Consider the following 19,076-nt stretch of genomic DNA (forward strand, 5'->3'; position numbering starts at 1 on the left):
TAATTGTTACTATTAAATATTGACAACAAGCAAACCAGCTACATCCCAAGTACAAATCCTCTATTTAACAAGATTTCCAGTCAAGTCTGCTGGTAATGTTGGATCAGGTCTTTGACAAGTGCTGGAGGATGATAATAAAAGCCAGATATTGTTGCTATCCTATCTTTTTAATTAGGGTCTAGGCTACATATTTTTATCTAAATGTCTTATATATGACAACCAATATAGTTCAACATACCTTGGGGCAGTCATTAAATTATAAGCTTCTTGCAAGTAAAGGAGATATGCTTCAACACCCCTTTTGTCTTGTGCTACATTGCAATAGTGTCCACACTTGAGAAAATGAAATGACCAAAATATAATGACCAAACAATTGTATGGGATAATTATGGGTACTTTATGAGCTGTGTCCAACATGTCAAGGTTAAAAAGGTCATTTGTGTCCTTCAAATATGACTGATCTAGAAACCCTGCCTTGATTCAACTCCTGTAGTTAATTAAAATCTTAAATTGGAATTAAATTGATTCGGGGAACTTAACAATTATATAAGGTGTGGACCTAGATAAAGTTTCATCAACATATCTGTAGGGGTGACAATCAGGACAAGTAAACCAGGCACTGACTTATGTATTATTGAAACCTTGACATAGAGGCGGTCAAGATAGATTCATTGCTGTTTTTTAATTCACTTCATTGATTTTATAAGTTATATCAATACATGGATGGAAGCCACTCAATTATATCTATCCTATCTGTGACCTTGGCATTGATGTGTGATGCATGGCATTAGCCACGACTCGCTCACTAGTTATGATACATAACTGGTTGAAGTTCCTTTAGACCGTCTGTATTCATTCAAAACAACGCTTTGAAAATTCATTTACACACGTGTTTAAGGATAGAGAGTATTAAAGATAAAGCTGTTTGCAAAACAAAACTGAAATTTACCCCCATTGTTGCTCATCAAATTGATAAATCGTGCATATTGACGGAAACTCCGAGGTGACTTTAGTCCAGGGGTCTCAAACTCAAACGACCCTGAGGGACGCAAGAGGGCATTTTCGATGACCAATGACCCAAGGGTCACACCATCTTTGTTATCGCTCATGACACCTTGTGACGACTTTTTTTGGCGGGACACACGATACGGCTTGGCGGGCTGCGCGCTTGAGACACCTGCTTTAGTTAGCAATATTGCATGCCGTTAAAATAAGTTGTAATCTAAGAAACTATTGAAAACGATAATTTTAATACCTGTCGAAGCTTTATATTTCTAATCATTGGTGGAGTGCAATTAAAAATAGCTTGATTTACATCTAATTAAAAAAAAATTACTAATAGAATTATAGGGAATTATTCAACATATTGCCGTCCTCGCAGGATTTTCCATATCACACAAACAGTATATCAAATACACATACAGCAATCACAGACTAAGTAGATCTTTGGCAAAGATCACAAAAATCACGGGAAAGGAATTCGCTTCTGACAAAAGCCTCTGGTCGGATGAACAACCCTTTATCCTGGGTTCCTCAATATTAGGAAATATCCCGCTTTGAAAACAGATTTAAATACATTTTTGCTCAAAGTTCTTTTATCTATAAACACAACACTGCAGACCTTAGGGGCACAAAAACCTTTTTTTCGGCAACTAGGGGAGGGGGCATCTGCCTGGTGCCCCTCCCCCCACCAGCACCACACACACACACACACACACACTCATCTAACAAGAAAAAAAAATACATGTATTTCAGAAAAAAATTGTACATGTTTTTCAATTAAGACTGATCTGACTGGGCGAAAAGAAGTCCGTATTTGTAAAAATGATATTTGAAAGGATTGGAGTTGCTTATCCAACTGTACAACGGAAAAGAGATAGGGAAGGAAGCAGAGATGATGGGGATGGCAGCCATAGAAGAACTCCGTAGCAATAAATTTCTTTATATTGTTTGTCCTCAGCTGTTATATTATACACATATACAAATTATAAGACAAATAAAACAAGAATTATAAAATAAAACTTAAACGATTAGGCTTGTTATATTAAGTTCTGTTTCCTCATAAATGGACTGCATTATGAAGGCCACAATTAAAGTTACAAGGCTTTATGTCTAGAAGATACCAGTCTATCCTACATGTTAAACCACCGACATGAAACTGTCTTTTTCTTGAATTTTTTCATTTCTATTTTAGAGATATAAACGTTAACTTTTTCAACAGACAGTAGGTATTTATATAAATGAAAACATTCTCCGTACGTCAAAGGTTCAAATTGTTATGTCAAATTTCGTCGAAATCCTTTCGTCAGTTCTCTGACGACTTTATCAACTTAGAAGATATGAAAAACGTAGCGACATAGGTGGTACGAACAAAAAATTGGCTTTACATGTATTCTCTTTTTGTTGCCCATATTAACCACACTACTCAGTTTTACGTGCTATACCGAACTAAATTATGAATTATAAGTCTTTGAGATGTCTTTCTTATTTAGTAAAGTTATTCCTCATACAAACCCACCCCAAAATACTTTTGACTAGCATCTTTGCGGGTTCGAGTCTCAGGCGTGCGTGAGAAAGCTTGCCATAAAGATATCGTGAGTAGGTGCTTCTTCCCGGGCTCTTCCTCCAATTATACTAGACTCCATGTATAGCCCATCTTGTGCTGAAAAATGGCGTTAAACCACATAACAACAACAACAACAACAACAATCATTTTGGCCATAAAGACTACGTAAGTAGAAGAAGCGGGATTCGTTTGAACGAGTGTATACTCATCCCTATTCTGTCAAAGTTGCAAGACTTAAGATACATGATTTGGCTTGGCTTGTCGCAACAAACAGCGTTATGCTAAATTGCGCACTATGTTAACCCACGAAGGCTGATTTCATAGTACGAGTCCAACTTGCGTCGTTTTGGTCGGTTGTCAACCAAACTAACCACTGTGCTACCAAGGCTCGTTGATATGCGTGAAAATGTTGCATACATTATGACAATTTTGCTGTAAAAACAATCGGTATATTTAAAAGAGTTAGAGAGAAAGAAAATAAATTGAAATAACTTTGTTCATAAAGGAATCTCATTAAGATTTCTGTATTTTTATCGTTTTATTGTCTGGGATTTACTGTGAGCAATTGAGAAAGGGGGGGGGGGAATATAATAAGATAATAAAATAAGCTAATTGCCGCTAAAATGACCCTCTCACGCAACTGTGTTGGTTGTTGTTGTTGTAGGGATTAACGCCATTTTTCAGCACACGATAGGCTATACATGTCGGCCAGTATTAATGGTGGAGGAAGAACCCTAGAATACCCCGGAAAGAACCACCGACCCTCGAGAAGCTATTGGCAAGCTTTCTCACATACCCACATTGGCCGAATCCGAGACTCGAACCTACGCAGTACGTTGTCCGAGCATGGTGAAGGAGGAAAGGCACTCTGCAAGCCAGCCATGGACGTTGTGTACTTCCCGAAACGCTAGCCCGTACTTAGATTTTTCGCTTTGAATATCAACGCGGCATTCTTATTTCTTATACTCCTTCTTGAGAAGTACAGTCCGTTGTTTTATAGTCCGAAAATGGCAAGGACAAAGCAAACAGTTTAGAAGCACTGGACCCCCCTACAGGGCTATCTTTACTGTCCATTACGGACTCCAAATTTTATCAAGGGTAAGAATCAACTTTATAATTAATGACAAATCTACAAATACAGATATAAAGGAAATTTAACATGGAAAATCAGCAAAGCGAAACCACATCACGTGCAACACGAGGCAATATGGCGAATAGAAGAGAAGACAATTACCTTGAGAAATTCTTCAAGCTGAAAAGGGTAGAGACGCATGAAAGAAGCTACCTACAATGTACATATAGAGAGGGAACACAAGAAATAGATATGAGGCACATACAAAGGGAAAATATACCTAATCTTACTACGGTAATGATAGCCATGAAAATAGCCAACCCAGAATGTATGAACAGAGTGTACTCCATAAACCCTAATGGATACAAAGGCTACATAGTAAGACCGAAAGGGAAGACACCGATTTTACCATATGGAGAGATGTGTAATGGGAAAGAAAAGGTGACAGTAAAAGAACCAGCACCCCTGCTAAGAGAAATAAAATAACGAACAGGAGAATTACATGTAACAGACATCCCGCTTGAAATTCCGCTAGAAGAAATAGTGAAGCGTTTCGAGGAAAAATTTCATATCCCAGTTAGCTCAGCACGGAATAGAACTATAGAAACAACATCAATATTAGACGGAACACGAATATTACAAATAGAAAAAAGTAATATGAAGAAGGTCAAGACAGCTTTTTACATATTCGAGTTCCTAACCAAGTCTTGGTACAAATGATGCATATATGACCGTACATGCAATAGATGTAAGAAAACAGGTCACACACCATTCAGATGTCCTCAGAATCCAGAAAGGGTAGTACCAACAACGACAACAACAACAAACATATCCAGCAGACAAATGGGAAATACGCAGCAACAACAACAACCAATATCACAAGATAGGCAGCAACAACAACAACAACAGCTACAAGTACAGGGACAACAAATCCAAGAACAGGAAATACCAAAACAAGCAGCAAAAAAGCAAAGGATAGAACAAATACAACCACAACAACAACATGGAAGAGAAAATTCACTACAGAAAGAAACTACAAACAAAGAACAAGGGAAAAAAATTCAACAACAACAACAACAGATCCGAGCCCAGTTTCCAATAGGAAATAAACAGCAACAACAACAACAAATACAGATACAAGCAGGAAATAAAGATCCAAGGCAACAACAACAGGTGATTGAAACCAGACAAGAGCAGCAAGAAACTACCAATACAAATTAAGAAAATTCAACAACAACAACACCAACAGCCCAAATTCCAGTAGAAAATGGATATAAACAACAACAACAACAAAATACAGACACCAACAGGAAGTAAAGATAAAAGTCAACAACAAAAAACCACGTCAAGCCAACAAGATATTGAAACCGGACAACAACAACAACAAAAGACAATAAAACCACAGCAACAACCAGAAAACAACTCACAACAACAACAAACTAAACGAAGCCTACAAGGAAAAGAAGCGATACCAACACAATCACAACAGCTTCATGGTATAGAAATTGCAAAACAAATGCAAGACATAAGAAGTGATTCATTACAGGAGATTACAATATTCAGATTACAACAGATCCAAAAAACTCAAGTACCCAAATTATCAGAAATAACAAAATGCAACAATCCAGCGCAGCAAGGAAACATAAATCCACGCGAAAATCCAGAATCGCTGCAAACAGAGAACAGAAATACAAAACAAAGGCAGGAAGAAGCACCAAAGGAAACAAGCCCAGAAGTACGGAAAGCATTCAGAGAAATGACGAAAAACAAAAGAAAAGTACAAAGAAGACAAAAACAAGAAGAGGAGAAAAAAAGAATGGAAATTGAAACCTTGTTTAACAAAGATGAATATATTACAAAATTTGAATACATAAAGTCCTAAAAAAAATAGAATAAATAAATAAATAATCATAAAACAATAACATAATAGCAAAACATACACAAATAGCAACTCATAACATGCAGGGCAGGAGGGCCTCTCCTAAATGGTCTGAGAAGATCAAAAAGGAAGAGAGAACCCTCCATAAAAAAACAAACCTACGCAGACAGAGGTGAGATGGCAGTGATCCGTAACGGAGAGCGCTTTAGACCACTCAGCCACCAACTGTGTTGGTATATATATATATATATAGAGAGAGAGAGAGAGAGAGAGAAAGAGAGAGAGAAAGAGAGACAGACGGGGGGACGCTAAGCACATGTGAAAATATTTCAAAAGGAAATGAAAATCAACCGAAGCACGCTAATGCCATAGGCGATTGGTCACGCACAAAGAAGAAATATAGGATAATATATCAGAATATATCAGTATATCTCACCAGATCTGACATTTTGAAAAATATCGATGTCATGGAGCCGCTTGTGCTGGCTCCATTCCAGTTACCACGATTACGTAAGCTTGATTTTAGTAGCTGTCTTGGCTTTATTCTCTATTGCTTTCCTAATCTCCATTGCGTCAGATTGCGCAATGTTACACGAGACAAGAATGGATTTCATGTGTAAAGGAGGCCCATTTTGGGGTGTATACGTCTTGAAACAAGCCACGTCAACTTCATTTATAAAGGTATGGGTTGCAGAACAACAAATAGTAGCAACTATGTACATCTACAGTACTATAAGTATATCTTTAGACACATGCTAATAATTGAATATAGTATCATAACAAAGCTGGGTTTTTTGCTTTTTTAAAAAAAATAGTTTAGTTTTGTAAGATTTGTGTCCCCATTTGGTCATTACATTTTGTAATGAGGACATCTGATTTAAAAGGCGCACATCAGAAATATATACGCTGTAGTTACTTTTAAAGGCAATGGTTACCTAGAAACGTATGTGCTATTGCATATAGGTAAGCATAGTAATCAACTGACACAAGAACAAACAATATTTGTTTTGTATTAGTTTATCTATCTTCACCACATATTTACGAAGTGCAAAATATTTCAAAAGATTTTTAAACAATCCCTACAACTGTACAAGCCATCACATCGACAACGGACTTCACTCAAGAGTGGTGATCTATTCAAATTGGGGAGTCGGGTTTCGTGGTGTTCGCCCCCCCCCCCCAAAAAAAAAAAACATACTTTTACCAACGTAGTCAATTTTCACTTGTAATTTTACCATCGTTTTATTCTTTCGCACGTATTATGCACAATTTCAGTAAAAAGATTTTTACTTTGGAGGGCCCTTTAAATTTTAACCCACCCACCCACCCACAACAACAAATCAAAGTGGTCACTTATGTTACGTGTGATTAACGTCAACTTTACAACCAACCATATGGTTTAACGGGTGAGTTCAATTTTGGATGCGAATGTTTCGAACTTGGTAAAATGACCAAAATACATGATGTAAAGACCAAAATGGGTAGATAAACCTTAAGCGTTCCTTCACAAACAAGTTTCCTTGTTTTTAAAAGTTTATTAACTTTAAAACATTATTTACTAAAAGAATACAAAGAAATATGATAAATCTAATAAACTTTTGAACATGCAACCAAGGGAAGATGGAGGCAAATTGAAATATATATGAATGATTGTCCAGCTTTTTTCTGGAATTTTATACATGTCTTTATCCCCTTTAAAGCAGCTATTTCTGGGAACAAAGAATGAAACTACTATCCAATCACGTCAGCAGTAATCTCACCTCCGTCTGCGTGGGTTCGAGTCTCGGGCTCGGCCAATGCGAGTATGTGAGAAAGCTTTCCGGTAGCTTCTCGTGGGTCGGTGTTTCTTTCCGGGGATTTCCCGGGTTCTTCCTCCACCAATAATACTGGCCGCCATGCATAGCCTATCTTGTGTTGAAAATGGCGTTAAACCCTAAACAACAACAACAACGTCAGCAGTAACATAAAAGTACCAAGGTTTAAATAATTACTAAGTTCCGACAAAACCTGAAGTTTTAAGAAAACTCTCCAATATAATTTATATTATATTATCAGATTAATTTAATTTTTATTTATCGTAATATATTTTCTTTATTTCCAATTGTATAAGTATCCATGCATTGCGGACTGAAGAGATCTGTGTAAGCTTTTATTATATTCGTATTTGAATGGAGTATTAAGTGTGATATTGTTTGTTGTCAACCTGAGTTAAATTGCCTCCATTGTAAAAAAAAAAAAAAAAAAAAAAAGCATTGTATATACATACATTAGTGTAATAAAGATTTTGCCAAAAATAAACCTAATAATCAAACGTTAGCATTCTTGTTCATCTATCAGTGAGTTGCTTGTTCCTCTAGTACATAACATTTCATGAATAAATTACCGACAACTATTGCGGTAAAGTCTGTGTAGAAATGTCCAAAGAAATATATCGAAGTCTTTATAGATTTTACTTTGTTCTTTCTTAGCAGGTGCCCGTTTAGGTTTGAGAATGATTATTGTAGAGTGAAATTTTTATGGTATGCTTGTAGAGTTGTTTAATCTATTCTGTCTTTTAATTTGGCTGTTATCTCCCAAGTCTTTGTGCTGAAATTCTTATTTGGGGAAGATGCACATATTACATTTTTTTAATTAAGCTCAGGTATGTAGCTATTTTATGGAGTATTTTGACGACTTGATGGTTTTTATATGAGGATAGCTCTAATTGTTTCACTACGTCATTTAGCAGGTGTATATGTCCATTAAAATACCTAACATTAATCTCAAAGTTGTTTGTGATGAACATATTTAAACGAAAGTTATTTGGTGTGTAATTATATATAATGTTTATTATAGGAGTAGATTTTTTCACCAATGTTCACTCGCAGTGATTTTTAAAAGTAGTCCATTACAAACATATCATATCAATGAATGTTAAGAAACCAAGCAAGTTGAATTATAAAAAAAAAATTTGGTCGTTATTAAAATATCTTTGTAATTTAAAGCTTTTAGAATTAACAAATTTCCAGCTGTGATTCGGGATGAAAACAGTAAACAGAAAATCCCAACCCCAGCCCTACTCAGTTGTCGCAATATTGTAGTTCTGGTCCAAATAGATCAAATCCGTTTTTTTTTTTTTATGACGACTGTATCACTGTAAATAGTTTTCCCATGTGCCTTGTCCCAGCGACTCCATTAAAGTTGTTTACATCCGATTAGGAACCTTGGACATACTGGAGTTAAAACACTAAAAGGCCCTATTTTGTTTGGAAATATGAAAACTTCATTCCAGAAAATTGTAATTGGTATTATTAAAACTAAAGCTCCGTTTGGTGATTGCTACTCGTTCATTCGTAAATCCCCCATGTATGCTGTGTTGTATTGTGCCGATAGCTTATTGAGCTTCAGTAATTTGAATCGCTTGATTCAACCCATTGATAGCAGTATTTAATGTTCTTCTTTCTTATAAATTAATTAATAGTCATTGGGATATGGTATTATCACCAGATAATTATAATCTTTTTCGAAGAATTTGCATTATGAGGCTCAGTATGACTTTCAAAATGGACAAAACAGAAACAATGATAGTAAACTATATAGTTATGTTAGATATCTCTATACCTGAATCTAATTAGAATTACCTGCAACTAATCAAAATCGCCAGGTAATGTCATTACCTGTTGCAACTATATATAAACCTAATTTATTTGCCAGGTATCGATGATGCAGGTCTGGTGGTTTTGCGAAAATCGTCACGAAAATACTTCTTCGTAGAATGAAAAAATAATATTAAAGCCAAGTGGATCAAAATCTTTGTCAAATGATGAAAGGTTTCAACAACAAGAAAAAAAAAAGAGTATATATTGCACACTCTATACTTGATTACAACTAGTAGAACCGCTCCGGTGGCTTGGTGGTTAGAGCGTCCGCCTCGGATGCGGGAGGTTATGGGTTCGATCCCCGGCCGAGTCATACCGAAGACCTAAAAATTGTACTAACAGATGCCTCGCTTGCCGCTCAGCATTAAGATGTTAGTGTTAGGAAAGGTCGGCCTGGTGTCAGGATAATGTGACTGGGTGGGACATCATGCTACATGTCTGCGGCATGATGCCGCAGTGCTAGACATCACTATAAACTGCCACATTGCAGACATCGTAGCGATATGACTGAAAAATTGTTAAAACTATGTTAAATATCCAAACCACACACACACACACACACACACACACACACACACACACACAACTAGTAGAGTATATATGGCAAATGTTTGACACACTCCAAGCACGGTCGGATTTACCCATTAAGCACACTAAGCACGTGTTTAGGGCACCAGCCCAACAGGAGCACCATACAAAATTCAAATTAATTGTTGAAGATAAAATTGAATGAATCATATATGACTCTTTCTATCTGCTTGTACGAATATTTTGATTTGGAATGATGCCAACACTGGTATTTTCCCCACCTTTTTTAGCTTTTAATTTTCTGTACGGGGGTGAGGGTGGCAACATAATATTTTCTGTGCTTGGGGTCATGGAAAGCCTTAATCCGGCACTGACCCTGAAGCATGCTGTATACTTCACGACAATATATAGTAGCTATGCATTCTTTTTATTTAGAAAATTTGTTTCCTAGGCAACAATTGCGTTCTTTCAGACATTACAGGATAATGTCGTGCATATACGTTTATAACGTAGGCCCTGCTGTAAACTGAATAGACCCAGATCTACCGTTACATATGCGTTGGTTGATATAGGTATATGGCCTTTGTTTGGAGTAATCAGTAGAGCAAACAACGTAGACCTTGACCCGCCTGAGCATGATATGACATAAGATTAGGGTCTACGTTGTTGTAGTTAGGCACGGCTTTTAAGCGAGTATGACGGTAAAGGGAGATAAGTTTATTTCATTTGACAACTCACCGTATAACCTGAAGAATCCCCAAAGCTTTTCTTTATATGCATTTAACATTTAAAGAGCAATGGGGGATAGCGGGAAATCCATGTGGTCATGTATTAGCTATTTTCGTGGAACTTTCTTCGTAACACTTAAAGTTTAGACATAAGGTACATCTACGAAAACGCCCGAAAAGGTACAACGACTCTTCTTCTTGAAATAATATGAGAGGTGTACCTTAGAATAAAGGCTTAGTAATTTGTATTTTTATTACATATATAGAAAGATAGATTGACGGATGGACGGAAGGACGAACATATAAATGAGTAGATTGATAAGATAGTTAAATTGTGATTGAAAGCTATGACCGCTCTGGTGGCTTAATGGTTAGAGCGTTCGCTTCGAATGTGAGAGGTCGCGTGTTCGAACCACAGTTGAACAATACCAAAGACTTATAAAAATGGTACTAACAGCTGCCTCGTTAGGCGCTCAGCATTTAGAGGTTAGTATTAGGACTGGTCGGCCTGGTGTCAGGATAATGTGACTGGGTGGGACATCATACTACATGTCTGAGGCATGATACCTCAATGCTAGACATCACTATATAAACTGCCACACTGCCACACTGCAGACATCGTAGCGATATGACTACGTTCAAAATAAAAACCACACACACACACACACACACACACACACACACATTGAAATCTATGTGTCTATCCGGACACAACTTTATCAGTGGAACCTATATCGACTCACTAAATTACCTACACCCATTTATCCATTCACCCATCCATTTGTTACTAGTAATTTATACTACCTGAAGTTATTATATCGGACGGGCATATTGTGAATTTCTGGTACTTGCTCGCATTACCTTAAACTAATCATAAACTACACAGGAGTGTCTACTTGGCGGGTGAGGGATGGGGTGGGTGGCAGCACAAAACAAAGAACTTGTGGAACAATGTTTGGGGCAGAAGTGGGGAAGGGGCACACGAATCCAACTTAAAATTATACAGTAGAATAATATATGCCTGTACAAAACCTTAAAAATGAAATCTTTGTAAAAGTAGAAAATACAATGTGAGTTTTACTAATAAAATCATAGACGTTCCAATGGTGATCAACGCTACTTTTAGGATAAAATAAATAGTGTTCTAAAATATTCCGTTTCTGGTCAACACTTCAGTTTGACAGTGCTGTAGTTTTCATGTGCACGTGTTAGGTAAATGCCGTCACCCGTATGTACGCCAGCTGTGCAGGCATTGTGCTAAGAAATTTGTAACAAAATCATTTCTTTGAAACCAAGTCAGAAAGCTGTTAAGCTTTTTAGCTTGAGCAATTAGAATAGATACCAGTTTAAAAATGGATTCATGTCAACATATATTGCATTAAAATCAAACAAGTTGAAAAATACAAGATAATGGAATATAATACATGTATACAGTAAGCGCTATGGAAAGGGTTCAGTGAATCAATGTCTTTACTATGAATAATAATACAATGTGTGTTTCCAAGGTTTTCGGAAACTAAAAAAATAAAAATCTATAAAATAAAAATAGCAAACATAGCTGATATCGTCGTCGTGGATACGGCTGGAAAAATTACACCTATTGACATGCTGTTCGAGATATGACAAACACAAAGAAAAACTTCATCCAACACATAGACAGTTTCTTTGTTTTTCTTAGATTGTTGTATACTGCTTAGTTCTTAGATTAAGATGTTAACAGTCCTTGACGTCAATAGTTTTACGTCTTTACTATACGGTCATCCTCATTTTGCCATCAGATTTCTTTTCTGATTCTACGCACCTTTTAATACAGAAACAACAATCTTGACGAATAATGTAGAAAACACTAACACACTGGTTTTTGTTTGTTTGTTTGTTTAACTGTTTTTTCGTTATTGTTACATTGAGCTTTATGTTTCTTTTTTTTAAATCCAAAATATGTATATGTGGTATCCTCGACTTCCTATTTGTTATAAGTTTCAAATACATTATACGCATTCAGTAAATAGCATCTGAGGTTGAATATTTTAAGAGTTTATCGTACAATTTATCGACATTTTGATCATGCCCAATAAACACTGCTGCAAAATTAAAATTACAATTGATAGAAATTTGAAATCGGAAATCTCCAACATACACAAATGCAGACCGCTCCGGTGGCCTAGTGGTTGGAGCGTTCGCTTCGGATGCGAGAGGTCGTGGGTTCGATCCCCGGCTGAGTCATACCAAAGACTTATACAAATGGTACCAACAGCTGCTTCGCTTGGCGTATTATGAGGTTAGTGTTAGGACTGGTCGGCCTGGTGTCAGGATAATGTGAGTGGGTGGGACATCATGCTAAATGTCTGCGACATGATGCCCCAGTGCAAGACATCACTATAAAATGTCACACTGCAGACATCGTAGCGATATGATTGAAAATTGTTAAAGCTACGTTAAAAATCCAACTCTCTCTCTCTCTCTCTCACACACACACACACACACACACACACACACACACACATGCATATGCATATTGCTATGTTTGTTAAAATTATAGCCGTGACATTTTCTTAGGGATTATATTCTTTAGTAACATATGACATCGTCAAAGCGATTGTGGATATGCTTTTAGTTTGCAATTTGTAGACACACAGTGATATAAAAATGCAACACATTGTTTGCCTTTTACGGCAGATATTCTCTTTTTTTGGCCCAGTCCGCCCCCACCCCACCACACGTTCGTGTGTGTGTGTGTGTGTGTGTGTGTTGTGCGGTAATGAGCATATTTGACTATTGAAGACATTTCACTTCTAATTAAAATCTCCTTATTGTTATTCATTGAATGACGCAATTAACATGCAAGGTATCGATGATAGAGGTAAAACACCTCTCTCGATTCAAAGGTAATACTATCAAAAAAATAGCACAATAGGGAAATTTCGTTCAGTTTTTAAATCTCATAGGAGAAGAGGTGAGGATAAGGTCTCCTTGCCTGTTACCTGAAATTTCGGAACTTTCACGTCAGGAGTCTAACGAACCCGTTTTCACATATTGATAATTTTTTCTACGCCCAAAAAGAAAAATCCTGGCGCCCCGGATGGGAACGACTGAATTAGGCACACTTGTGTTTTAAGTAGCATTCAAATCACATCATTAAATAATTGAATGAGCGTGTTTAATTGCATGAAGAGAAAGCCATTAAATAATAGGTTAAGAAAGGTGCGATCAGTACGTCAAAATTAGGTCATGAAAATACTAAATTAATGAAGGATACATGTTTACTTTTCACCTCTGCGGAATTCGAGATTAACAACAAAATACCCGGATGTAAAAACTGTCATCTTCCAGTATTGTACTTCATTTTCTTTTTGTGTAGTGTGTGCTAACAAGCTTTATCGACTGCAGGTACAGGCATTCGTATAAAGTAGAGATAGGTAATAATGAAAAAGAAAATAGATATCATTATATTTCTTTTTTCTCACTTTATTTTTTATCGTTTTATCGTCTGTGATTTACTGTCAGCAAGGTCATTATCATGGATTGTAAGGTCAATATGAGTCTTCTGCCTCTGGTGTTCATGCTGCACACACACACACACACACACACACACACACACACACATGTATGCATACATACATACATACATACATACATACATACATCTGACAGAACGGAAAGTGCTATCCATGGATTCTATAGAAGAATCCTTGATAATAATAGGCAATAGTAAGATTTAATACAAATAATACTATCATACAGATTAGAGAATGTTTAATTCGCACTCTACGGAGAATCGAACCCAGGCCCACGGGTAAACGGCACCCATCGCCTTGGCTGAACACACGAGCCCATATTTCCTCACAAGTAAATACACATCGCTAATAAATGATGCTACCTAATCGGTGTTATATGGACTCGTGTGTAGGAGACACAGTCATGACGACCTAGTGTTACGTGCTTAGGCTCTTACAAAACGTAACAATAAAAGAGTGAAAACAACAAGCTTTGTAAAATTTAACAAATAATTTATTTCTATAGAAAACGAAGTTAAAAATGAGAAAAAGAGCTTACGGCTTTACGAATCAAACCCAAAAATAATCCAAGATTAATCCAAGAATTAAAAAATAGAAGTCCTAGTAATAAAAAGTCCTAATGAAACTGAGTTCAAATCCCGATGAAATCCAAAATGAAAGGCGACGATGTATGCTGTGGTCGGCGTCGTACTGATGTGTAAACAGTTCTTTGTTGAATCACAGAAAATAATATTCCAGTTTTTTTTTAATTCTGTGTAAATTACGATATATGTCTTTGTCCAAGAATTAATTTAGGGCACTAACATTTCCAGGGAAAACAAACTTGAAATCCAAATAAATTGAAGAAAACTAAACAATTTGCCCCAAACTGGTCACAACATAAAATACTTTTAACTTCTCAAGTGTTAAGGCACTAATGACTATTCTTTCTCAAAACATCAATAATAAATCTAGCTACAACGCAAAACAGATGCCTGGATATGGGTCATTCCTCTGGAAAAACCCATTTGATACATGTTATTTGACACATAGGCCAGATACCACATTGATTCCACTTTATGAGTGTTACTCTCAGAAAGAATGTGATTTTGTTTTAAAAGTTGTTTACTACAAACTATAACTGGTTCTGAATCATTGTCAGGAATTAGCTGAGCATTAGATACAATGTTCCTATAAAGTTGTTTACCTCAAAAATAAAAATAAAAATCAGTCAGAACTGAACTGAATTTCTCGACAATATCAAATCCAGTAAATAAAGTTACATTACAATAACATGTAATGAAGAAGAAGAAGAAAAACCCATACAAACAAACAATGAAATTAAATCAAACATAAATTAAATCAAATATACGTAACACAGTAATTAATTCTCATCTATAAACACAGTGATTACGGATTCCTATGAAAGAAATCAAGTTATATAGAATTAATTATAGAGAATTACCGCTGGTAAACGGCACCCATCGCCTTGGCTGCACACACGAGCATATTCCCTAATAAATAAGCTCACATCACCAATAAACGATGATTCCTAATCGGTGTTATATGCACTCGTGTGTAGCATGACGACCTAGTAATTAATTTCTCATCTATCTTCACAGTCATTCCAGATTCGTGTGTGCAGGCAAGGCGATGGGTTCGTTTATTACCCGCGGACCTGAGTTCAATTCTCCGTAGCGTACGAATTCAAATTTCTCTAACGTGTATGATAGTATTATATATATATATATATATATATATATATATATATATATATATATATATATATATATATATATATATATATTAGAGAGAGAGAATCATAGTTCACAGGTGAACAAAACTTTCTCCATCATAAACGCGCTTTCCTTAATACATCCAAGCAGGTATAGATATTCAACTTTGCTACTCGCTTATTTATAATATATTTTATACTGAGATAGTGAAACATGTCAAGGGGAAGGGGAAGGGGAAGAGGGGAATTGGCAAAATGCCACGGTGGCGATGTCACTTTTATCGTCACAGTGGCAATATCACTTTTGCAACTATTGTTTCCAAGTTACTTTCATTAATTATCTAACCTTATCAGAGATCTGTTTCAAGAATAAATATTTAAACAATGTAAACAAAATAGCTGGTATTCTTTGTTTATTCTCGTGATAGTATCAAATATAAGACATACTATTAGACCAATTCACCTGTTAGATTTTCGTCTGGTACAAAAATATGGCTGATTTAGAGTTCATATTAGTATTGTGACTAGTCTGAGTATACTTCTTTTGATGTTGATTTTGTTTTTGTTATTTGTTGGAAAATGTCAATAATACAATAACAGAGCATGTTGTACAACTCCTTCTTGACAAATACAGTCTGTTGTTTTATCGTCGGCAAAGGCACGTACAAAGCAAAGCTGGAGCCCCCACCTCATCCCTCAACCCGGACCTAAATGAAACTCACCATAGCATTGAAAAACAAATTGTAGTCAATAGCATAAAATAAATAAAGGGGTGTGACAGCGAATCTATGTTTTGGGAATGTACGAGGCAATGACGTCATGGGGCTATGTCACATGGCGCTACGCGAATTGGACAGGCCCATGAAATAGTCTTGGAAAAACACCCCATGTAGACAATACACAAACACAGGGAAATAGGATATTATGAATCTAGCACCTTTCTATATCCCTCTAATCAACTATACATATCCCTTACTGTATAGTTCCTTCCTTCTCCACTTTTTTTCGTCGTAGCCTCAACTTGAATTGTTGTGGTTGAGGCTACGAACTGATCCTATATCATGTAATGGAGCAAAAAAAAAAATCATCACTAAAGTCAGAAAAACAAACTGTAGAAATCTACGACATAAGTATAATCATGTTGTGAAAGAAGTTTGGCTTATTTGGAATTTATTACGCCTAACACGATCAACTAAATTGGCTTGGTTGCACTAACCTCACCGTGTCCGCCATGACAGATAACGCGAGACTCTTGCCGTGATCCCTTTTCTACGTAAGGCTTGCCAGACCATATTTGGATATTCTACGCTATGTTTTTATCAATCAAGTGGCGAATAATGGCTTCTAAGTGGAATTTCAAAGTTGCCGATAAACCGTATCTACTTTTAATGCGCAGAATTTCTGACTCAAACCGCGCAATATTTTTACTATGATTTGTTTACGTTTCCAAATAAGGCCTCAATGTCTTTATATGGCACACAAACAAACGAGGCTGAGAACGGAAGTAATCATTATTTGAACTAATATGGCGGACGATCTAAACGAAAATATCGGATAACTTTGTAAACGAGTCTTTACAACTATTTCTACAATGATTTTAGATACTTCCGGTATTAAATAAGAGGACTACTCAGTTTATTGGATTATATGCAAGGAATATGTTAAAAATGTTGATATTATGCTTGCTCCATTGACACGTATATGCTCATGTTTGTACCCTGTCCACGAGATAGGAGTAAGGGTACTAATATTAGTACTAATATACACATAGCAAACAGGGGACTTAGGAGACCTCTGGCAAAGGTCACACAAAACAAATGGGAAGGAAATTCGAGTAAGGTTAAAGAAACCTGCTCGGATGAACAACCCCATAGATAACACTAGAGACAAATAATAAATATCCCATCAAAAATTAACATAAAATATTTTTTAAAATAAAAAATCATCTATACAAATGAACAAACAACACACACACACACGTAAATGCCCTAAAAATCAATAGGAGACACAAGTAGGGACCAGTGAAGAGACAAAAGAACAAAATGAACAAACTTACACTGCGACGTTAGAAATCTTCCCAAACAAAAAGCAACAGGAAGAACAGACAAAACAACAACAACAGCAACAACAACAGAAACAACTGGAAGAAAAACAATGCTCAAAGCAAGAACAATAATAATATAATAACAACAACAGCAACGAGGGAAAAAGCAACTCCAACAGCAACAAGAAAAACAGAAACAGGAGACTGGGAAACAAAAACATAAAGAGCAACAACACAAAAAATCGTCCAAAAACAACAACACAGAGAAGAACAACAGCAATAATTAGGACAGAAGCAAATCGTGAAACAAAAAGAAAAACAGAAACAAGAGATAGGAAAACAGAAACAACAACGACAAAGAATGAGAGGAACAGCCAAGGAAGAAACTAAGATGAAACAAGAACAAATGAACATCAAGCTTGAAAGCAAACAAAAGGAAAAACAAAATCAGCTAGAACAAAGACAGGGCCAACAAGACGAACAAGATAAACAGAATACGAAATCGAAGCAAAACACATCGAAATCTACAATTACAACATTAACAGAGACAAAAACAACTGAACCAGAACAATCAACTCGGACAGAAGAACAAATAAAAGAACTAGACAGGAGCAGAAGGAGAGCAAAAGGTATAAGAAGAAAATAAGAGAAGAGTACAGACTGATGGAAAGATACCTATTAGATTACAACGAATGTCTAGAATATATGGATAAGTATTTTGTTCTTAAAAATACAATTCACAGGGTAAAAATATACAGATGTATAATAATAATAATGAACCTAAACATATACAAAATCAAAATCTATAACATACGTGCCGCCTGGCAACTATAATAGTAGGGCAGGAGTGCCTACCTAAATGGTCTAAAAATATCATCCAGTTAAAAGCACCCTTCCCGAAAAATAAATAAATAAATAAATGAGCACAAAAAGGATAATTCCAAGAAAAAAAAACAGAAGGTGATGTCATTAGTTTCAGAAACTACCTTTGTGGGGAAAGTGGATCGTGAAATTTATTTTCCCAAAAGATTTTATTTGCCCGAATAATTCACTTTCAATAATAATCCACGTGAAAGAGCTTGCCTGATGGGACAAGTTGGGTTTTATTTGTCCAAAGTCAAGTCTTGGATAATACGGCTATCTTGAATTTTATCTGTAACTTTTAAATGTTGTATTTAATTTATATATATTACATGTGACTTATTACCTTTTAATGTAATGTTATATGTAATTTAGAAATGTTTCTCTTTTTGCAAACATAAATGATATGAAGGCAAAGTCGAATCCAAATTATAACGAAGAAAGAGCTAAACTGACCAATCTTGTATTTATTCCTCATCGTTGGGTTGAGGCATACTTGTGTTTCATATTATACCCCTTCCATTTCTATCA

The sequence above is a fragment of the Sinohyriopsis cumingii genome, chromosome 14 (assembly GCF_028554795.1).
Source record: "Sinohyriopsis cumingii isolate HCF-2022 chromosome 14, ASM2855479v2, whole genome shotgun sequence".
Taxonomy (NCBI): domain Eukaryota; kingdom Metazoa; phylum Mollusca; class Bivalvia; order Unionida; family Unionidae; genus Sinohyriopsis; species Sinohyriopsis cumingii.